This window comes from Pongo pygmaeus, chromosome 1 (genome assembly GCF_028885625.2).
Source record: "Pongo pygmaeus isolate AG05252 chromosome 1, NHGRI_mPonPyg2-v2.0_pri, whole genome shotgun sequence".
Taxonomy (NCBI): domain Eukaryota; kingdom Metazoa; phylum Chordata; class Mammalia; order Primates; family Hominidae; genus Pongo; species Pongo pygmaeus.
In genome coordinates, this window is record NC_072373.2 from 139,305,216 (window position 1) to 139,321,902 (window position 16,687).

At 42.2% G+C, this 16,687-nt stretch overlaps 1 long non-coding RNA gene across 1 annotated transcript; it reads left to right on the forward strand.

The window, feature by feature from the left end:
* Nucleotides 1-1,165: 1,165 nt before the first annotated feature.
* On the forward strand, nt 1,166-14,781 carry LOC129031103 (uncharacterized). The gene is made up of 3 exons (XR_008500938.2): nt 1,166-1,291; nt 8,287-8,376; nt 14,357-14,781. It is a non-coding gene; the product is annotated as an uncharacterized LOC129031103 (long non-coding RNA).
* Nucleotides 14,782-16,687: the final 1,906 nt, after the last annotated feature.

The following is a 16,687-nucleotide window of genomic DNA, read 5'->3' on the forward strand; positions in this document are numbered from 1 at the left end:
TCCAGCCAGCATGTTGAACTCACTCTCACCTTGTGTCTTCGCCCCATCCCTGCTCAGTTCTTATTGCCAGGCTCTGCTGGAAGAGCCAAGGCAGGAGGATGTCTGCATCCCACAGACATCTGAAGGGCAGATTCTGAGGGCTCTTGAACAGACTCAACCTATTCATTTGTGCCTCAAACATATTTCCTACCTTACAGTACATGCCTATCTTAATGATCTAAACTTTTTTTAATCGCCAAGATAACTACAAACAAGGTAGACTGTTGAAATGCTGCACTGCATTCACTAGGTCACTTCTAGAACTTTATCTTAAGGAAATCATTAGACAAGTTTGCAAAGATATTTCTCAATGTGTAGTTTGAGGACTATCAGTATCAATATCGCCTGTAGTGCTTGATAAAATGCAGATTCCTGGGTCTTATGCCTCTCTTATTGAAGATGTGAGGCTCATGCATCTATATTTTAAAAGAGCCTCAGATAATTCTTAATCACATTTAAGCTTGAGGATCACTAATATACAGGGATGTTATTGCAATATTGTTTAAAAGAGGAACAAAAGGGAGCAGGGAGCCTAAATGTTCATCAGAAGAGGATTAGTTAAAATAATGATGATACAATGACATTCTGCAGCTTTAAATATGTAATATAGATCCATATTTATTGACACGGAAAAATGTTCACAGTATATTGCTGGATGCAAAAAGGACATGTTATCTGATAATATTTTTGTTTCTAAATATGCATTTGGGTGAGGCCAGAATATCAACAGTGCTTATCTCTGGAAGATGCTTTTATTTTTCATTGTTTTCTCCTATGTTTTCTGTTTGTTTTTTTGTTTTGCAGTAAGCATTTGTTACTTTTATAATCAAATAACTCCAATAAAGCTATTATAAAAACCAGAAAAAGAAAACAATTTGATTTCCTAAGCAAGTACTTCCAGTGTACTATTCCAGTGAAATTCATGGATGGTTAATTCAGAAGATCGCAATAGCTGTCTGATCCTCTTAGTATATGAAATATCTAAAAGACATGTCTCTGTTGCTCCATGAGATCAGTCAATATTGCCAATGGAGTAGAACCTTCTGAACCCAAGAGTGACTTTATAGCTGATGTTTATATCACAGATATTTTTACTCATTAGAACTACTGCTTTTTGCAGGGGATAAGAATGGTGAAGAGGGCTGGGAAATGCATACTGTGATTTGGGGAAGTGTATCTGGTGCATAAAGACTGTCCAACTCTTGTATTTAGAAGATTTGCAGCAGTGGAAGAGTCCTGAAGAAATCGAAGGGTCAGTGAACTGCAGTTGTATCATGCTTTTTATGCTTGCTTTCAATCCTTTACCCTTAAAAGTGTTTTGTTCTTCTTCTTCAGCTTCGTCTTATAATGAAAAAGATAGGGAATGAGATCCACTGAAAATTCCAGGATTTTGCCTCTGAGAACACAATCTTGAGAGTACATTTTTCCTAATCCAATCTGTTTTAAATGTTGTCAGCAAGTACCATAATTGGTTGTGGTAAATGACACTGGAACCACATTGCTACTCACTCTGAAAATGATATGAGCTCAGCGTGCTGCTGATCAAATGCATTTCTGCATTAAAACTATTACAGGCAGAATGCCTCAATGGGATTCTTTCCTCCTAATAGTTTTCCAGGGTTTGTGCTGAAAGGGTTCTGTCAATCAAGTCTGAAAATCAGCTTAACACTCTGACTTGGGTTAATAAAATGCAGCTGCCAGGATCTCAGCTCAGAGGCCACTGTTCCCTGGTTCCAACATTATCAAGCCCCACTAAAAATGCCTCATTATAATTGATACTCACTGATAATACACTTTTTTTTAATGCAAAGAATGCCTCCAGAAAGACTTTGCCTTATACAAAGCCTGCTAGAAGAGAGACCCCATATCAAAGACAGAGAGCTAAGAGGAAGTAGTACAGGCTAAATGTATTTTCACAAGTACCTGGGGACAGACGTGGTGCAGATTCTGACTTTCCTGGGTGGCTTGGATAATGCACCAAGAATTGATACCGAAATAAGGATATGGCCCAGATTATCTGGTTGTGAAAGAGGCTCTGATAGCACTGTCACCAATTAATGGGAAGATAAGATTCCAAATGAAAAGACTTATTTTACTAAGGAAAACAAGATGTCATAATGCAGAAAGCCCATGATAACTGACATGCCAGTGAGAAGAGAAAATGTCCTTTGAATTGCCAAGTCACTGCCTGGCTGGAGAGTCCATATCACTGTCTCTTAGTTCTTCTAAGATTCAGACTTCTGGGCCAATTGATTCTAACTCTCTTCAAATAGAAATATTTCTCCTCTAGTTTCATGGACAAAGGCACTCACACAAAAACAACCCACATTAAAAGGACATTAGGGCCATCAAAGTGCTGGAGGGAAGCATGATGGCTTTCAAACTAATTCTACTTTCTAGAAAGTTTCCGCTGGCTGTCTCTGAGGAAGGAGAAAATGAAATAAACACGGCCCTGGTGTGGGGTGTGGTATTTCCACCCAGCGAATTCTCATCATGGTAGAATACCACAAAGGTGGACAACCAAGTAGAAAACTGAGAAAAGAACATTGTTAATTATACTCCAGTGTTGTTTATTTGAGAGTTTCTGTTCAGAGACAACTGGAGTGACTTTCCAGGAAGGGAGAAGGAAACGGTTTTTCGTGGCTGGTAGAGCTATTGTTAGGAAAGCTTTAAGGAGTTACTTTGGGCACAGTCTTCTTCACACAACCAAAATGGCTCTGGTGGCTGCAGGATCACATGACATTATGAGGGAACGCTTGACTCCATTACATTTGCTTCAGATTCCCTTTCAAACATTAATTGCCTGAACTTCCTTGGTCAAGTGAAAAAAAAAAAAAAGCATACACACATTTATCATGTGATTGTTTTATTACTTTGGCTGTACTTCTTCCAGATGTGTTTTTATTCAGGTTATATATTCTAGCACACACTGCCCCCATGTGCAGTGAGGAGCACACCCCTTACACTCTCCTTAGGATGATTTATGACTGATACATATTGAGGACTTGTGTGCTGCAGCCTGTACTGAGCTCTTCATAAACATTCTCTCCACTTGATCCCCACATGACTGTGTGAAGTTGATAGTGTTCTTTTTAGTCCTAATTTACAGGGAAATTGAGTAAGAGGAAGGTTGAGTAACTTGCTCCAGATTATCCAGCTGGTGAGCAGATCCTGACCTGGTCTATCTACAAACCACTGCTCCTTCACTGCTATTCTCTACACCTGCTGCTGGCTGATGATGTTCTATACTTGAGCTTCTCCCAGTATAAGTTAGTGGCCTAGTCAGTAGTTCCTATATGTGGCATTTCTAGGAAAGGGAACTCTATCCCTATCCCCAAAACAAGCCCTAGGTTACACTTGGATCCAGGCCTACTTTGGGAGATTTTTGCCACTGAAGGGGAGACAGCCTACTAAAGACAGAGCTCTAGCTTCAAAACGGAGAGATCAGCTTTCAGTTTTGGCTTTCATATTTACTAGCTGTGTGATCTAGGTCAAATAATTTAACCTGTCTGAACTTCAGCAACCCAGCACTATATTTAACATGGAGAGAGCTAAAAAGTCATTAGGGACATATGAGCCCTAAATTACACTTAGGCTCTGTGCTTCTAAAATCCGACTTCTCTGGGGAGTGGGAAGTGAAAATACAATGAGTGTGTTTGGGAGAAAGACATAACAGAGTTGATAAAAAGTGGGGAATAGTGATGCTACCCACCTCTCCTAAGCAGACCTCACCAGTTGATCAAGGCACCATTTTGTGATGAGTCTGGTTTCAGTGTCAGAATTCTTCTCAAGGGTTCCAAGCAGTTCAATGGAGTTGGTGCTAAGGAAGAATCCCATTTATTATCCCATGCGTAGGGATATCAAAATAGGATCTGCACATGGGGAGGAGTAAAATAATAAGGTAAAGGATCTGAAAAAGAAGAAAAGAAGTGAAATGGTGAAACTTGAACATTACTTTATCTCATTTTGTTTTTTATGATTTAAAAAATAATCCTTCTCACATTAATAAAAGTGGATTTCATAGTAGGAGTGGGATCCTCAGTTGGAAACTAACATTGGTGACTACTTTACATAGATTATCACCTGTGAGCAGTAAAACAGCCCAGGAAGGGAAGATTAGTAGCCCCATGATACAACTGAGGAAACTGAGGCTCAGAAAAGTAGAGTAACTTTCCCAATACCACATAATTATCGAGTGGGACCATCTAGCACCAAATATGGTCCTCTTTCCACAACACCATCCCAGGACCATGCAGCACTGAGTTCTAAGCCTTTTGCAGTTAACTCAAACCCATCTATTTTCCCCTGGCTTCCCTGGGTTCCCAGTAGCTGGGCCCACTGATCTCTCTACCTGCCATGGGACATAGAGCAAGGGGTTTGAGACAGTGTTCCCTGCAAAGTATTGCAGGAAATTTGATACTAGAAAAAGGTCACTTAATGTAATTCCACTTAAAATGGGTTTCCCAAGTTCTACTGCATTAAAAAAAAAAAAAAGAGGTTGGACTGGGACCTTATCTTGAAAATGAAACTAAAATTTATGAAAATAGGTGTTCTAGGAATTAAATCTGTGGTAACTGTGTAATTCACAAATGAATGAATAATAAACAATAAGTCTAACTTGAGGACTTAACTTTTTTATTTTTATAGATTTAGAGGGTACATGCACGGTTTTGTTACTGGGTATAAGTGTAATGGTGAAGTAACTGTAATTTGAGGAAACAAATTACCTCAAGTCTTCGTGACATAAAACGATCAAGTATTATTATGCTCACAGATTCTGTGGGTCAAGAACTCATCCTGGGAACGGCACATGACTCTATGGCTCTTCGCCATCACTTTCACTGATGTCAAGAAATCTTTCTAACCTACTTAGCTTTGTAACTGTAGGAACTCTGATCATGAGTATTTCTCTTAGGAATTTCCCAACTTTAGCTCTGCTTCTTCCCTCCCTGACTGCAGTGCCTCATCCCTATGCACTGCACTTCGGGGTTATTTCTCCTTCCGTAAGCTTAGTTCTGCCCCTTGCCTCTGACTACGCTCTGTGCCTTCAGCTAGCCTTCATTGTGTTTCTGGCATCTGTCTTGACCCCTATGGCCCTGCTTTGTTTAAGGCAGTTCTCCTCCTTGGGGCCTGGACCCTGCCATAGGACCAACCCAATAGGTTGAACCTGTCCCCTATGGAGAGATGGCCCTGGCCCTGTCTGCCAACCTGGGCTCTGAGCCATTCCCTTGTTTTCCTCTTTCTGTTCTCAGCTCACATATTGGGGCACTTTGCTCGAATGAGCTCAAGGAAGGAAAACACCTAGTCCCATGGCTGACTCACAATGGGCACTAAATTAAATGCTAGAATTCCCTTGCTCGGCGAGGCCCCTGACTGGAAATGGCCACATTCCCTGGACACTGGATCTTGACCACTTATCAGAACCCGTTCTGTCTATGCTGCCCGTGCCTCCAGCTCCTCCAGTGTGTTGATTTTTGAGTCAGCCTTTCCCCTCAAAGTGTCTGCATTACTGCTGAGAGGTCTGCTGAACCTAATCACAGATCTTCCTCAGACACCTTGAAACAAATGTCTGAAGAGTCCAGAACAATTTCACACTAAAATTCTCTTTCACTCAACAAAGACATATTGATGATTCAGGCGCTGGGCTTCTGAGATTCCAGGCCTAGACTAGAAACTGGCGATACTGTGGTGAACATAGTTCCAGCCTTGCCTCTCCTGTTACCCTTCAACTCTTGCTGGCCAGGCATGGGGTGGCTCATGCCTGTAATCCTAGCACTTTGAGAGGCCAAGGCGGGTGGATCACTTGAGGTCAGGAGTTTGAGACCAGCCTGGCCAAGGTGAAACCCCGTCTCTACCAAAAATACAAAAAATTAGATTACAAGTGCACGCGTGGTGGTGTGCACCTGTAATCCCAGCTACTCGGGAGGCTGAGGCAGGAGAATTGCTTGAACCTGGGAGGTGGAGGTTGAAGTGAGCCGAGATCGTGCCACTGCACTCCAGCCTGGGCCACAGAGCGAGAGTCCATCTCAAACAACAAACAAACAAACAAACAAACAAAAAACCTCTTGCCCCCGCCCCCTTTCCAGGGAGCCACGCACAGTTCCTACCCTGTCCACCCCTATCCTCTGCCATCTTCAGCCAGTCCTGCTTTCTACTCTCGTTCTAATTGCTTTTCTGTGTCCTCTGTTTGACATCCACACAAGAGAAGAGTGTGTCTTCTCCCCACTCCACTGAATCAGTGCTGGGATGATATTCCTTTAGAACTCAACTGTTCCTTTCCAAAGTTTCTAAAGTCCTCAAGTGAGAGTTGAGTAAGAGACACTGGAGACTTCAAAAGGTGACAGAGTGGCAAGGAAGTACGGGATGAGAAATTACTTATTGGGCACTGATATGGTTTGGCTCTGTGTCCCCACACAAATCTTATCTTGAGTTGTAATTCCCATGTGTAATCCCCACATGTCAAGGGAGGGAAGTGATTGGATTATGGAGGCAGTTTCCCCCATGCTGTTCTCAAGACAGGGAGTCTCACGAGATCTGATGGATTCGCAAGTGGCAGTTTTTCCTGTGCTCACACTTCTCTCTCCTGTTGCTTTGTGAAGAAGGTGTCTGCTTCCCCTTCTGCCATGACTGTAAGTTTCCTGAGGCCTCCCAGTTCCCTGCCATGTGGAAATGTGAGTGAATTAAACCTCCTTTGTTTATAAATGACACAGTCTCAGGTAGTATCTTTATAGCAGTGTGAAAATGGATGAATACAGGTACAATGTACGCTTCTTGAGTGATGGTTACACTAAAAGCCCAGACTTCACCACTACACTTATATCCAGTAACAAAACTGTGCATGTACCCTCGAAATCTACAAAAATAAAAAGTCCTCAAGTTTGACTTATTGTTTATCATTCACTCATTCATTCATTCACCTATCAAATATATGTTGTACCCTACCTACAGACCACATTGCAGGGACTCTAAGTGAGACTGAGTTTGAGGCCTGGCTGTTCCACTTACTAGCTAGGGGATCTTGGGAAAGTTGTTTTTCTTCTCTGGGCATCAGTTTCTTCATTTATAAAATATGGGGTAGTAATATCACTTACTTCACAGGGCTATTACAAGGACTGAGTTAAGTCATGTAAAGTGCTTAGAAGAATAACACTTTACACATAGACATTCTCAACAAGTATTCACTGCTGCTGCTACTGCAACTCCTTCTACTACAGTTATTATTACTACTGAGCGCCAACAGTAGGCAGGGATACTGTGGTGAACATACAGAGACAGTCAAACAAGCAAACACAAGAAAGAAGGATGAAAACTGTAGTTGGCTTAATACCTGGTGCTACAGTGCACAGTGGGAGGAAATTTCAGAATCATCTGGAAGGCTTGTCGGAACACAGATTGCTGGGCTCTACTGTATTAGTATCTTATTGCTGCAGTAACAAATTACCACAAACCGGGTGGCTTAAAACAACAACAATTTGTTATCTTACAGATATGGAGGTCAGAAGTCTAAAGTGGGTCTCACTCTACAAAAGTCAAGATTTTGACAGACCCATATTCCTTTCTAGAGACTCTAGGGGAATCTGTTTTCTTGCCTTTTCTGGCTTCTAGAACCCGCCTGCGTTCTTTGGCTAGTGGCCCCCCTTCCATCCTCAAAGCCAGCAGTGGCTGGTCAAGTCTTTTTCATGATGTTATCTTTCTGGTTCTGACCCTTCCATCTCCCTCTTCCCCATTACGGACCCTTTTGATAACATTAGGCCCACCTGGATAATCCAGGATAAACTCTTTGTTTTAAAATCAGCTGATCAGTCATCTTAATTCCATCTGCAACCTTAATTCCTTTTTGCCATGGAACATAGCATACTCACAGGTCCCAGGGAATAGGACATAGACATCTGGGGGCAAGGGACAAAGTTGTGCCTACCACTCCTACTCTTCAAGTTTTTTTATTTAGTATGTTTGTGGAGGGGCCCAGGAATTTGCATTTCTAACAAGTTTTCAGATGATACTGATGCTAATGATCCAGGAACACACTTTGAGAACCACTGGTGATATGGTTTGGATTTGTCCCCGCCCAAGCCTCATGTCAAATTGTATCCCCAATGTTGGAGAAGGGGTCTGGTGGGAGGGGATTGGGTCTTGAGGGTGGATTTCCCCCTTGCGGTTCTCATGATAGTGAGTGAGTTCTCACGAGATTTCGTTGTTTAAAAGTGTGTAGCACTTCCCCTTCACTCTCTCTCTCTCCTGCCCCAGCCATGTGAAGATGTGCCTGCTTCGCCTTCCATCATGACAGAAGTTTCCTGAGGCCTCCCCAGCTATGCTCCCTATACAGCCTGCAGAACGGTGAGCCAATTAAACTTCTTTTCATTATAAATTACCCAGTCTCAGATATTTTCTTTCTTTTTTTTTTTTTTTTGAGATGAAGTCTTGCTGTGCTGCCCAGGATAGAGTACAGTGGCGCAATCTCAGCTCACTGCAACCTCCGCCTCCCGGGTTCAAGCAATTCTCCTGCCTCAGCCTCCTGAGTAGCTGGGATTACAGGTGCATGCCACCACACCTGGCTAAATTTTTTTTTTTTTTTGTATTTTTAGTAGAGATGGGGTTTTGCCATGTTGGCCAGACTGGTCTCGAACTCCTGACCTCGTGATCTACCCACCTCGGCCTCCCAAAGTGTTGGGATTACAGGCTTGAGCCACTGCACCTGGCCTCAGGTATTTCTTTATAGCAGTGCAAGAATGGATTAATACAACTGATTCAGAAACTCTGTTCACTTAACATTTTAATTCATTCAGTTCTATGTGCCCAACACTATAGCAGATGCTGGGGATGGTGCCTGCCAATTTAAAAAAGCCCATAATCTAGCAAAGGGAGCAAACAATTTCAATTTGGTGTAATATATATTCTAAGAGTGCAAATGGGAAGTGCTAAGTGTGCAAAGTGGTAAGCATTCCTAGAAGACAGAGCAACTAACAGGAGCAAGGGAGGCTTCACAGTGTAGGTGACATCAGATATTAAAAAATAAGGAGGACTTTGGGAGACTGAGGTGGGTGGATCACGAGGTTAAGAGATTGAGACTATGCTGGCCAACATGGCGAAACCCCATCTCTACTAAAAATACAAAAATTAGCTGTGTGTTGTGGCACGAGCCTGTAGTCCCAGCTACTCAGGAGGCTGAGGCAGGAGAATTGCTTGAACCCGGGAGGTGGAGGTTGCAGTGAGCCGAGATCGCGCCACTGCACTCCAGCCTGGTGACAGAGTGAGACTCCGTCTCAAAAAATATAAAATAAAATAAAATAAAATAAATAAAAAATAAGGAGGAGATTTCTGGAGAGTTGAGGGGGGTAGAATATTGCAGGTATTGGGAATACCATATGAAAAAGACCATGATGTGTGTAGGGAATGGGAAGTAGCTCTGTGTATTTGGAGTGGATAGTTCATTGCAGTGGTAGAAAACTTGGGAGTTGACACTAGAAAAATAACATATGCCACATTAAGGAATAGAGTGGGCCTGTCTGAGTTGCCTGCCCAGCCCACACTGTCTTCTCTGAGAACATTCTTCTCTACAGCTTCCACTGAAGATGTGGGACTCCATCGCTGTCACGTTTTGTCCATATAACCTCACCCCTTCATGGTCACAGCCAATTGAGCATTTGGCCCATGAGCTAAGCCAATCAGATTTTCTTTCTCAATAATTTGTTCTGAGAGATATGATGGTTAGGTAGGCTTGGATTAAAAATGTGTATAGGGGGCCATGTGCATTGATGAACAAGCAGAGAGAGACAGGGTGGGAAAGTCTTCAGGAGAATGGGGTAAAGTCAAAGAAAGAAGCAGAGATAAGATATTGAAGGCAGTGAGAGAGGAGCCAGCACACGGGGCACTCTGTCCCTGACAACTCCCCTGCTGCCTGGCTGTACCTCTTGCTTCATGAGAGTCCCCTATTTCCTGATAATAAAACTTCTTTTTATTAAAATGAGATGGAGTACTTTTTTTTGTCCAAAGGGTTTAGATTTTATCTTGGCAGAAATGAGCCATTGGAAGCATATAAGGCAAAGGAATAACAGATTTGCATTTCAGAAGATCTCTGGCTGCAGAAGAGGGTCAGGGGAGCAGATGAAAGGCTCTGCATTGGCCTGGGCAACAGAGGGTGACAGTCTAAACTCAGGCAGCAGCAAGGACTTGAGGAAGGGGTGGCTCTGAGAGATATTTGGGATGTAGAATTGATAGGACTTAATGTTTTGGGTTGTATGAAGTCGAGGTCAGAAGGAGTTAAAGACAGTCCTCTGTTTTCAGCTTGATGAAATAATCGAAAAGCTGTTAACAAAGAAAGTGAAGACAGAATCACATTTTGGAAGAAAGATATTAAGTTCATTTGAAGACACATGTTGTGTTTGAGGAGCCTATGGCAATATCCATTAGGCACTGACACTTTATACCTGCGGGTTAAAAGGGGGTTAGAATAAAGATGAATATAGGTGGTATTCCCCTAACTAGATTAGATTCTGGAAAGAATTTAACATGAGAAGGAAGAAAAGGGAAGAGACAACAGAAACATTAACATTGACCAGCCAGAGGACAGACACCAGCCAGCCAAGGGACCTGAGGAGGAATGGCCAGAGGAGTAGGAGGAGACAGTAAAGAGTGAACACAGGCATTAAGGGAGGAGAGTTGTAAGCAGGAGAAAATAGCCATACAGGTCAAATTGTGCAATGAAGTTAAGTAAGATGACAGCTGAAAGTTCATAGTATTTGATATTTGATCCATTGTTGTCTTTAAAGAGAGTAGTTCCATCAAAAGGGAGATGGCGGGAATAAGATGAGGTCATCTTGGGTGAGGAGTGACTGGTTGGTAAGGAAGTAGCCAAGGCTAGTGATAACGACCCTTTCTGGAAGTTTGGATGTGAAGGAAAGGAGACACTTAGGCCGAAGCTTAAGGATGAAGAGAGATATTGTAGGATTATTACAAAACTGACCCTAATTCTCCATCGCTCCCTGAATCCACATCCTTTGTGATGTGACTTTGCAGCTCCTCCCATCAAAAAGTAGAGTCTATTTCCTTGCCCCTGGGTTGGACTTGTGACTTGGTTTTGCCAATAAAATGAGGAAGAATTGGTTTTGTGCCAATTCAAGAGGTCTTGTATTTCTGCTTTCTCTCTCTCTCTACCACTTGAAATCCTGCCCAGCAACCATGAGAACAAACCTGAGCTAAATTGCTGGATGATAAGCGATCAGTGACCCAGTCACCCACTTCACCATAACTAATAACCTGCTTAATTGCCAGGCATGCGAGCGAGCTCGCCCTTGACCAGCCTGCCCTAGCTGACCCCCCAGCTGACTGCACCCTCATGAGGGTGTGTAGTCACTATTTCGGGCCCAGCTGAAGTCAACCAAGCCTGGCCCAGATGACTTATCAACTTGTGAATAAAGTTCTTTCTGTTTGAAACCGCTGTTTTGGGGTGCTTTGCTTTTACATCAATAGGTTACTGATTGAAGAGATTGCTAGAAGATTTTTATAATTTTGCATTAGCATGGAAGAGATTTGAACATATTTGCACATATGGGGAAAAGACAGATTTAAGATTCAAGAAAGAGGGGTAAGTGATGGGAGAAAGGGATGTGACCAAAAGCTCAGGTGGAAGATTAGCCTGGGAAAAGACAGAGTGCCTCTTTTACTTTCGAGATAAGAGAACAAAGTAGGGATGGGAGTAGACATCCTGGACTGAAATTCAGTGCATCACTAGGGCTGTGGCTCTCAACTGTGAAGATGGTGGTAGTTTCTCTAGCTGTATCTTGGGACATGCTCACATGTAATATCCAACCAAAAATTAACTCTCCAAACTCGTGCATTTCCACATCTGTCAAAGCTAAAAGGGGCATCTGAGACAGATTTCCTTTCGTTTTCACTGGCGTGTCAAATGCCACAGTGACAGCAAAGGAATAATCTTCAGTTTGTGTATAATGAGGTCTGAAATTTCCATCTCCACATATTGATCATGAATCTTATTTCACTAGATAAACTGACAGCAGAGTCTCAGGTACTTAAACAAAATTTTGAAGAAAATCAACATTACCACCCACATCTATGGCTTTTTTTTTCCTACTGTCACTTTCATGGTTCAGTTATTTTGTCTATATGCACTCATTTCCAGTTTTTTCTGGATTCCTCGATAGTCAAATCTTTCCTCAATCCTACGTATATGCTCCTACATCCTTAAAAATATGATTTAATAGAAAGACAACTGGTTTGGCAGGCAGAAAAACTGAGTTCTAATCTTAACTCTGCTGTTAACTAGCAAAATTATCTAGGCTAAGTTTCTTAACCTCAGTTTTCTTATCTGAAAAATTTATTCCTCCAATAGGTATTTATTGAGCAGGCATTATGTGCCAGACACTATTTGAAGTGTTCAGGATATATCAATGAAAACAACAAGGCCTCTGCCCTCAGGGAGCTTACATTCTAGAGGAATCAGACCATGAAAAACATATGCAAAAGACAGGAAAATTATATCATATAATTGCAGGTGCAAAGTGTTATGAAAAAATTAAAAATAAAGTGGGAGTGGGGACAGGTTGCAGGTCAGGAGAGACCTCTGAGGAGGTGACCAGAAGGAGGTGAAAGGGTTACCATGAGGGTGTCTGGAGGAAGAATATTCCAGAAAAAATTCCTAACAGTGTTTCCTCAGTTTTTTTTTCCCCCTTTAGATTCCATTTATGCTTGTTTACCCCAGTGAAGATTTACAATATGTACGACCATTAGGCCAGTCTTGTATACTATTCTATACATTTCTTTGAATAGCCAACAAATGACCAACTATTCCCTCTAGAGCTAGCCCCATGGGTCCTAGGTACAAGAGACTGTTGCCTTGTATTTACTTTCAGGGACTTCTGTGTGGTATTTTCCATTGGAAAGGTCAGGTTTATATTATGTCAAACATCACATGAGGATTGCCTATGCACATTTCTACCTTGCATAGGGTAGCTAAAGCAGGCAAATGTATTTTTAAAAAGACACAGCTCTTGAGAAAGTCACTACTATTTCTGCAAACCTCTAATGTGTCAGATGCTTTACATTCTTTATCTCCCCTGATGGTCACAACACTCCTCCCTCCCTCTAATGCTAATGAGGTTAGCAGTTTTCTAACTTTACAGATGAGAACATGGACATTCAGAGAGTTTCAGAAACTTACCTGTAGTCACATAGCTAGTAAGTTTCAAAGCCAGGATTTGATTCCCTAGTGTATGTTCTTTCCACTGTCCCACACTGCTTCTTTTGTTTTTGAAGACTCTTTGATTTAGCTGGGAAGCCAGATGCATATGTATATGAGACAATCAGAGGGTCATTTTAAGGCAAGTAGCACAGTGTTTAGGAGCTTGGGCTCTGCAGTCAGGCAGCCGGGGGTCAAATTCCAACTCTGCTACGTCACTATGTGATCATAGGTAAGCTCCTTAACTTTTCTGAGCCTCTATTTCTTTATTTATAAATATGGATCATATGAGGATCCATCTGATAAAGTTGTTGGAGGATTCAATGAAATAATACATGTAAAGTACTTAGCATGGCATCTCTTAAATAATTGCTAATATATGTTAACAGTAATTCTCATACATTGTTGATGCATTTTTTAAAAGTATATATACTTATACATATAAAGATATCTCTGGAAGGCTCAGAAGGAGACAAAAGGAACTGGTCACAGAGTGCCTGTGAGCTGGGAGCTAGGGAGCTGGGACAAGAGCACAAATTACTTTTCACTTTGATTATTTGTACACCCTGTGTACATTTAAATGTTGGGCCACATGATATTACTTATTTAAATTAGCAATTATAAATTTTTTAAGAAGTGCTGTTGTTGTTATCATTGGAAGGAATTTGGAATAAAGAAGCTATTAGTTGGATAGACTCATTTGGAGATTTCTTGAAAGTGATGAATTGGACAGAGCCTTGAAGCAGGTACAGAATTTTGGTGACGGAATAAAGACCTGGGAGGTATTTTAAGTGAAACGTTCTAGCAAAGTACAGCATAAAGGTGGAAATGAGTAGCTGGTGAATGGAGTCCATCTGATTGTTTGGTGTTGTGGAGACAATGAATCCAGCCAATAGATGAGAGTGAGGGTGCTTTCCAAATACCTACAGCAGAAAAGAGAGGATGTAAGTGAGAAATTGGCAGAAACACTCCACCTCAAATACAAAAATTGAGAAAGAACAGTTCTGGAAAAAGATTGCCAGTTGAGGCCAATTCCACGAGCCCTGCTGCCCGGATTATTCTGGTTCAACAATCCAAATTGAGCTGGAGGAACCTTTGACATCCCCCTCTCTCTGCCCGCAGGTCGGCTGCCTCCAATCCTGAGGTCATCACTCATCAAGAGGGGATAATCCCAGGGACAGCAGGATCTGCTTCGTTACTTGGATTTAGGAGCCAGAAACCCATCAGGCAACTAAACAGTAACAATGACCCACCATTAAACACACTGAGAGAAGAGCATGATGAGGAGTTTGTACAAGAAAAAGCCAGGAGCACTTGCTGACAATGCTTACAGAGATGCAGACTTCTATGAGCTCTGCCTGTTGAACTGCAGTAAAAATAGATCTCCTTCCCCAGAGATGCTTGGATGTTGGCACAATATCAGTTCAGATGATAGTCAATGCATGGACTTAATAGAGTGAAAAGACTTTGGACTGTGAAGTCAGATTACCTGGGTCTGAATTCTACTTCTTCTACTTCTTTGTAGTATGCTTTCACCACATTAAAAATTGTCTGAGCCTCAATTTTTTTATCTGCAAAATGGAGCTAATACCTACACAAGGGCTTTTAAGAGAATCAAATGCAACAGTGTTTGAAAAGCAACGTACTCCCCTTTATGGAAAAAGAGCCTGCAAAGGAACCAATGCAATGGCTGGGCGTGGTGACTCACACCTGTAATCCCAGCACTTTGGGAGGCCGAGGTGGGTGGATTGCCTGAGCTCAGGAGTTTGAGACCAGCCTGGGCAACATGGTGAAACCCCGACTCTACTAAAATACAAAAGATTATCCTGGCATGGTGGTGTGCACCTGTAATCCAAGCTACTTGGGAGGTTGAGGCAGGAGAATTGCTGGAACCTGGGAGGCAGAGGTTGCAGTGAGCCAAGATCGCACCACTACACTCCAGCCTGAGTGACACGAGACTCTGTCTCAAAAATAAATAAATGAATAAATAAATAAATAAAGGAACCAATACAACAAAGGCTGCTCTCAACATTTTCCCTGCTCCTAGGCACTCAATATCAGAACATAGGCTTCTTTCTTTTGCTCAGATACCAGGGATAAGAAATGAGAGAGAGAAAAGAGAGAGAGAGAGAGAGACAGAGTAATGCGGAAAGACAGGAAGCCAGATTCTGGCTCTTAGAAAAAATTCACTCTAAATAATTTTCAGACAATGTTGCTCTCCTTTCTCAAACACTGGGGCCACAGGCATTATGCCAAAGGAGTCAGCAGCCTGGCAGATATTTTAAACTGATTCTGAGACTGAACGACAGCCCATTTGCACCATATGCCACTGACACGTTAATCTAGGCAAGGATGCTAGGCACCTGGGGAAATCCATGCTGAAATGCCATTTAGGCAGGACATACCAACTCCAGTGGCAAAAGTTCATCAAAACAAACAGGCAGGGTGGCCAAGAAGGTAGAAGTGGAAAGCAGGAGTGAAGGGGACATGCAGTGTCCAAGGCACAAAAGGTGTTCTGAGTTGCAGACACTTCATTGTGCTTCTAGGAGAGCTGCAGATTCAGCAAGACATTAAAACTGGGCATTTGCAGTCTGGACAAACAAGTATCTGCTACTTTTGCATCAGTTATTCTACATGACCTCAAACCCTGTGACCCTTCTGTCCATTGGGAAATACTGGGCGATGCTCCAGTTCACCAGAATGGCCTCCTTTATCCCTGCAATTTCATTGTAAAAAGCCCAAGCAAGTGGCTGATGAGTGACTCTCGTAGTTGCTCCAGTGTCAGACTTTCCAGGATCCAATTTGGTGGGAGCACTCGGGGCCTTTGGTCTCCCTCTACTCTTTGCTAGGCCCTGTTTCTTGGTTACTCTGAGCAGTAATGAGCTTCTCCACCCCAGCATGAGGACAGGCTCACAGCCAGCACATGAAAAGGGCTGTGCTCATGTGTGGCAAACTACTCTATTTCATGGGCAGCTCACACGTGTTTTTTCTTTTCCTTCTTCTGTGATGCAACTACACTAATGATTTTTTAAAGCAGGAATAAGGCAGTACTATGGCTTTCTGGGGGAAAAAAGTCACACAGCAAGAAAACTGCAGCAGATATCATCAAAGAAGCTCAGAATAAAATGCCCACCCATTCTTGTCATTGGCCCAAATGATTTTCCAGGAGCAAAAGGATCATTCTAACAGGCATCTTAATAAACAAATAGAATCATTACCTTAGTTATTTTCCTCCAGGCAAATGAGGCTTAAAAAATCATCTCTTCCTGTTAATGTTAGTTATTTTTCATAGTCAGAAGAATCTGAAAGTTCATAAAAATAAGATTAGGCCACCAAAGAATGTGGATGAGTAGTTCAGAGTTGTTGTTAAGCGTGGGCTCTGGAATCAGCTTTTGGTTCAGATCCGGAGCTCTGTCCCTTACCCTCTGATGACCATTGGCAGTTTACTCAACC